General features: G+C 43.9%; 1 pseudogene across 1 annotated transcript in view; it reads right to left on the bottom strand.

The window, feature by feature from the left end:
• LOC307270251 (sodium bicarbonate cotransporter 3-like) overlaps positions 1-7,500 on the bottom strand; it is a 49,750-nt pseudogene that overhangs the window by 33,768 nt on the left and 8,482 nt on the right. Inside the window, exons 2-7 of the transcript XR_013845628.1 lie at positions 7,137-7,218; positions 5,459-5,599; positions 4,283-4,411; positions 3,004-3,164; positions 1,878-1,936; positions 967-1,096 (exon numbers count right to left, since the gene is read on the bottom strand). The product of XR_013845628.1 is annotated as a sodium bicarbonate cotransporter 3-like (transcript). The remainder of the gene's footprint in view (positions 1-966; positions 1,097-1,877; positions 1,937-3,003; positions 3,165-4,282; positions 4,412-5,458; positions 5,600-7,136; positions 7,219-7,500) is intronic.

Consider the following 7,500-nt stretch of genomic DNA (forward strand, 5'->3'; position numbering starts at 1 on the left):
AACAGGGTCAGCCATAGTACAGCGCCCCTGGAGCAGTTTGGGGGTTAAGTGTCTTGCTCAAGGACACAATGGTAGAGATAGTGGGCACTGTAGATGTAATAGCAGCCACCACTAGTTAAAAAAAATAAAATAAAGTGCAGTGTGTAATATGTAAATATTTATTCTCAAGCGATTATACAACAATTAAAAACACACTTATGAATATTATATTCCATTTCTACCAAGTCTGTTCTGAAAAATGCCAATAAACACTACACACTGTGCCTTTAAAATCCCTCCCCCCACCCCCTCCCCTCTCACTCACAAACAGGGTTTATGGGTCCGGATATTAAAAGGCAGACTGCTGTCTGTGTGTTAGCTAGTTATTAGCTTATTGCAGCAGGGTTAGTGCTGACCGGACGGAACCACAGCAGATAGAACACACTTAGTAAATATATTAAAACATTATTAATTATTAACGGTTCTCATCACAACTGCACACACACTGTATGTATGTGTGTGTGTGTGTGTGTGTGTGTGTGTATTTGAACTGTATACTCCTTGCCTAGCCCATTGTGTGCTCTCTGCCATACTCCTGTGTCTGTCTGTTGTCTGTCTGTAAATTTTTTTTTGTCTGTGTAATGCTCCAGCAAACGAGACCATCAGTGCAAAGAATTATATTTTACATGTAGTTTTTCTTAATGCCTTTGTCATGGGTATACGCTCACCCAGGAACAACAGCTGGCGTGGTGAAAAACACTACCGCTTTTGTCCAAAGGGGGCGCTAGAATTAACACAAAGTGAAAGTTCCTCGTAGTCACTTTAATGTAAAAAGAAAAGTGAATTTAAGAATGCCCATATCCTTGTTTCCTCACTGTTACATTCCAGTAGATGTGACACAGACAGACAGACAGACAGACAGACAGACAGACAGACAGACAGACAGACAGACAGACAGACAGACAGACAGACAGACTCCTGCCTCACCGTTGCGTTCCAGTAGATGAGGGTCGGAGTGTTTCTTTCCGATGTCAGCGAAGGAGCGCACCAGGGGGATTCTATTAGAAAGCTTCTTCTCGTTCTGATGGTGGTGACGTCTCAGCATGGCTTCTCTCACCTAGAGGATATCGTACTTACTTTACCATTATTAGGGCAAGGCAAGTTTATTTATATAGCACAATTCAGACACAAGGCCACTCAAAGTGCATTACAGGGGCAAGATTAAAATACATAATACACATTAGAAAAGCGAATGAATAGCTAAATAAAACTTAACATATTAGTGGAGTTGATGATACAAGTGTGAAAATTGGCATGAGCAGTCTCCATGGGTGACTTGACAAGAACAATTGTCCGCGACAAAAAATGAAAAAAAATAAAAAATAATAAAAAAAAAACAATACACTTCTACGAGAAATTTTCAAATTCACAATTTCAAATGTTTCGGACAATTTTCTTGTCAAGTGTTCCCATGGAGACTCGTGCTCATGCCAATGTTCACGCTTGTATCATCTACTGGAAGATTCTGAAAATACGCAGTTAGCCGCTCCACTAAGCCTACAACATCAAATTAAAATAAATACACTCGTAACTGTTAACCAATTTAAAGTTATTATTTTGAATCAGCCCCACTCCACTTGTAACTGTTTTAATTAGGCTATTGTTCTGCTTTATTCAATTGATCTGAATGTTTTAATTGTTGTTGTCTCTTTGTAAGCTTGTTGTGTATTCTCATTGTATATTGTGTGTCTGTAATTTGTCTCGACGTCATTGTAAAAGAGCGTAACCCTCAATTGATCTTTCGAGAATAAATAAAGGAAAATGAAAATGAATGACTAAGAAGGTGTCAGAAAGAAAATAACAAAAAAACAAAGACGTCTCAACATGGCTTCTCTCACCTTCTCCCTCACGCCCTCCTCAAGCTGACCCGACGCCAGCATGCTGTCAATCACCATATCTGTAACATTTATACACACAATCGGGTTTTTAAAATATGTTTAAAACATGATTTGGGACATTTCGTTCTGTACTGTAAACCAAAATATGGATATGGATCTTTTGTATTGCTTTTACTGTAACATCCACCTGCCTATGGACAACAGATGGAAATTAGCCCCTGGGCTACAATCTGGCACATTTACATGTTGGAATGACTATGTTTATCAATGTGCATTGTCCTGAAATAATTAAATAAATAAAATAAATAAAAATATACAAAATCCTTCTAACTATGAAATAAACTGTCAACCAGTTGCTTTATAAGTTTGAGTTTCTAAGATAGGGTTAGGTTTAGGGGTAAGGGTTAGGGTTAAGGGGTAGAGGGTAAGGGGTTGACACACTAACCTGCTATCTCCTCGATGGTTAGGGTTAAGGGTTAGGGTGTAAGGTTAGGGTTAGGGGTAAGGGTTAGGGATAAGGGTTAGGGGTAAGGTTAGAGTTAGGGGTAAGGTTAGGGGTTAGGGGTGAGGTTAGGGTCAGGGGGTAAGGGCTAGGGTTAGGGGTAAGGTTAGGGTTAAGAGGAAAGGGTTAGGGCTAGGCTTAAGGGTTGGGGTTAGGGGTTAAGGGGTAAGGTTAGGGGTAAGGTTAGGTGTTACGGTTAGGGTTAAGGGGTAAGGTTAGGGGTAAGGTTAGGTGTTACGGTTAGGGTTAAGGGGTAAGGTTAGGGGTAAGGTTAGGGGTTAGGGTTAGAGCTAGGGTTAAGGGTTAGGGTTAGGGGTTAGGGGGTAAGGTTAGGGCCGGTCAAGGTTAAGGGTCAGGGTTAAGGGGCTAGGGGGTAAGGTTAGGAGGTAAGGGGTTAACACACTGACCTGCTATCTCCTCGAGGGTCCCGGTTAAGGGTTAGGGGTTAAGGGGCTAGAGTTTAGGGGTTAGGGGTTAGGGGGTAAGGTTAGGAGGTAAGGGTTAAGTGTTAGGGTTAAGGTTAGGGGTTAGGGTTAGGGGGTAAGGTTAGGGCCGGTCAAGGTTAAGGGTCAGGGTTAAGGGGCTAGGGGGTAAGGTTAGGAGGTAAGGGGTTGACACACTGACCTGCTATCTCCTCGATGGTGGCGGCCCTCATGTCCAGCAGCACTGTCCCGTTGAGGATGCAGGACCGCAGCTCAAACAGGCTGTGGAGCGACAGAGTGGCTACGTACGGCTTACTCCACCGCTCGCCTCCGTCCTCCACATCCTCCTCAAACTTCAGCCATCTGGGAATATAACAACGACATGAACAACAAAACTAAACATGCAAGAAAGAATGTCTGTCTGTCTGCCTGTCTGTCTGTCTGTCTGTGTGTGTGTGTGTGTGTCTGTCTGTATGTAGAGTTTTTATTTTTTTATTTATTTATTTATTTATTTATTTTTTTTATTAGACAGTGTGGAGAGACAGAGATGAAATGTGTCAGAGAGGAGAATGACATGCAGAGAACGACCCGGGCTGGATTCTAACCCGGGTCTGCTGTGAAGAGGAGAGACAGACAGACAGACAGACAGACAGACAGACAGACAGACAGACAGACAGACAGACAGACAGATAGAGGAGAATGACATGCAGAGAACGACCCGGGCTGGATTCTAACCACTACACCACAAGCAGCCCCCTAACAACATATGGATTTATCTTAATGTACCAGTGCTCAAGTGTATAAATAATTCATGGTAGATACCCCAGACTTTTGCGTAAAAATGGTTCAGAGAATTTGATTGTTTTTAAATATTTAAATCATCAAGTTCAGCGAGATATTTACACTCTAGTGGTTTTTACACATCATTAACAACACAACTAAACACGCAAGAACGTCTGTGTCTGTCTGAGGCACACACACACACACACACACACACACACACACACACACACACACCCAAATTCAGACACCCTACCCCCCTACGTTCTGTACACACCTGGCTGTCTCTCTCCAGCCCTGCCCGTCTCCCTCTCTGCAGGTGATCTCATCTGTCTGTCTGTCTGTCTGTCTGTCTGTCTGTCTGTCTGTCTCTCCCACACACACACACACTCACACTCTCCCTCTCTCACACACACACCTGGCTGTCTCTCTGCAGCCCTGTGTGTCTGTCACACACACACACACACACACACACACACACACACACACACACACACACACACACACACACACACACACACACACACACACACACACACACACACACACACACACACACACACACACACACACACACACACACACACACACACACACACACACACACACACACACACACACACACACACACACACACACACACACACACACACACACACACACACACACACACACACACACACACACACACACACACACACCTGGCTGTCTCCCTCCAGCCCTGCCCGTCTCCCTCTCTGAAGGTGATCTCGTCCAGCTCGGTGAGGGAATATGTTCCTCGTCTCCGTCCTCCGTCCCCAGGATGAAATGGACTCTCTGGGACGGCGTGTCTGAAAAATTATAGGACAATATGTTACTGTGTCTGTCTGTCTGTCTGTCTGTCTGTGTGTGTGTTTTATCTATACAGGTGAATCCCATTGAGACCGGAGACTCTTTTTCAAGGGAGACCTGTTCCCATTCCCACGTTACCATTCACACACACACATTCATACACCGATAGCAGCAGCAGCTACCACGCCGGGTGCAAGCTAACTATCAGGAGACATTTAGGGTTCAGTGTCTCTTTGCCCAGGGACACTTGGACATGTGGCGGGGAGACGGGGGGATCCAACCACCAACCACCAACCCTGTGATTACCCGATGACCAAATTACCCACTTCGCCCCAGCCGCCCCGAGAGGTCAAGGTTTCAAAACCACTATTAATTCCAGTCATACCGTTTTAAGGTAAAAACATTGTGTCCAGCCGGGGAAATGTATTTCTTATGTTTACCCAGACATTTCAAAATAAGACACTTGAGAGCTGTAAACTCAATACGGTGATACAGTGAAACATACTGTTGTGTTTTGTGTCCATTGTTGTCTTGTATTGTCGTGTGTTTTTAGCCACTACCTGCTGTGCTGTGAACAGATTTGCCCTCTTGGGGCACTAATAAAAACCTTGAACCTTGAACTGTGGTATTTTAGCTTAAAGGAATACTTCACCCATACAGAACCGGCGTTCTATCATTATAAAATCACTATTATAATATAATGAATGAGGTTTTTCTTCCCTCAGTCTTCCCTCAGTCTTCCCTTGGCCCAGCTGTCCTGTTAATCCTAACCCTTACTGTGATGTCACAAGAAGGAAACTGTAGGGTTAGACAGTGAGACCATAAAACACTCTTTCTGCCTTTTCTCAGGCTAAGATTTTCCGATTTCATTTTTTTTTGCACATTTATACTAAATAGGATCTCCGAGTTCAATACACCTTCATATTCCAACTGGTGAAGTAGGACTTTAAGGTTTTAAGGTTTTAATACCGTCAGAATATCTTATCGGCCTGCATCCATAAAATAGAGTAAAAACATGAATAAAACTAATTTAAAAACCAACTGACCGTTTGATGGCGACTCTCTCCCGTCCTCTCGGTCCGCTCTGTCTCTGCGTTTCCTGTGATGTCTGTTCCCACGGTGACGGTGACGTCGTCGAGGCTCTCGACCAATAGGAACATGGACACCGACGTACACCGCTCTGTGACCTGGAGAGAGACAGGGGATTAAAGCTATGGAGCAGGGCTATTCAATAGGCGGCCCGCGGGCCAGATCCGGCCCGAGAAGGACTATGTACTGGCCCCCGCCTTGACTACCGACCGACCCACATTTTGGTGCACAATTAATGTACTAGCACGTGCGATGTGTGCTTTTGCATGGTCATAACTGCGCGAAAGGCCGCGATCTGCAGTAAATAAATATGCACATGTGTCTCCAAGCGTTTCTCTATCAGCTGCTCTGTGTATGAGGCTTTGCGAGCGCGATTGTACAGCAGTGTAAGTGCATGGTCCATTATTTGTATTTAGTGTGTCTGCATAATATTGCACCAGTAGAACTTTGCATGGTATTGTCTGCATGTTTGCACAACATTTGTACCTTCACATAGCAAACAAAATTGCACAACTGTAAAGTCAGTGTCTGTAGTTGTTTTGTATTCAAATAAGCAGTTGTTTATTTCTGTACTGGGCATTGGCAACTTTGAGCAAAATACAGCCAAAATTTTCGCCGCGGCGCACTGCGCCACGTCTCCCATGACCCTGGACAGTGACCCCTTGACAAACACATTGGGGGGGGGGGGGCACTGTTGAAGAGTTAACCTATTGTGTTTTCCTGAACTGATAAGATTGTTAAACACTTAAACAACAGGCAGCCTATGTTAATCAAATAGGGATTTTTTTTGATAAGGTGGTGAACTATAACTATGGAATAACTATTTGATAAAATAAAGACAATATATGCACTCCTATGTCGTTGTAGTGTTTTACAGTATATGTAGCTATTGATGTGATGCTCATCAATTTTAGGCATTTTTTTCTGGCCCCTCATTTCGGATCATTTCCACCAACCGGCCCCCATTCAAAACTAATTGAATAGCCCTGCTATAGAGTATGGCTGTGTTCGGCCTACCAAGGTCCTCCCTCTTACATACTCAACATGTATATACATACTGTCTACTTAACCACCATTGTGTGAGCGAGGTTCGTCAGACCGTTTACACTGAAGTATACAAAAGCATCTCAGCTGAAAAAAACTTCTGCGTCGTTTGAAAAGACGCAATGCATTGTGGGGCTGTTGATTAGGAAAAGTACATACACAAAATCTTCCCGAAAGTTAGTACTCATCCGGGCATTTCTCGCCTACACAAACTCACATACACAACTACAACATACTCAAATTGACATCAAAATGAGTATGAGTAGGACGTTAGAATGGCTTTTCGAACACAGCCACATTACTTTTCATATAAATGAATGTCTGTCGTTACATTCAAGCCATCGCCAAACGAGTTGACACAAAGTTGATTAAGCCTTTCAGCTTCACAAAACTCTCTCTGTATTTCTCAGTATGGCAGCATTTAAAAACTGGTTTGTCCCCCCTCCCCCCTTCCCCCCTGACACTGGTGCAGGAGCTCAGAAAAATCCCAGGAAGAGCCCAAGAAATGTTTCAGTTGTTGATTCTACTGCTAAGAAAAAACCTGGACGTACAGCAGAAGGTATAAAAATTGACAAAACCAAAAATACTCACTCTCCAGTTCGTCTTTCTCAAAGTTAGTGTAGGGCGTTGAGCTGGTCTTCCCCTGGTCCAATACAGCTTCCTCATCGTTCCCCTGTAACACACACACACGCACACACACACACACACACACACACACACACACACACACACACACACACACACACACACACACACACACACACACACACACACACACACACACACACACACACACACACACACACACACACACACACACACACACACACACACACACACACACACACACACACACACACACACACACACACACACACACACACACACACACACACACACACACACACAGTTAATACACAGCCTAGGCTCTGTGAACTGGTATGTAAACAAAGAG

Source organism: Ammodytes marinus (genome assembly GCF_949987685.1).
Source record: "Ammodytes marinus genome assembly, chromosome: 25".
Lineage (NCBI taxonomy): Eukaryota > Metazoa > Chordata > Actinopteri > Uranoscopiformes > Ammodytidae > Ammodytes > Ammodytes marinus.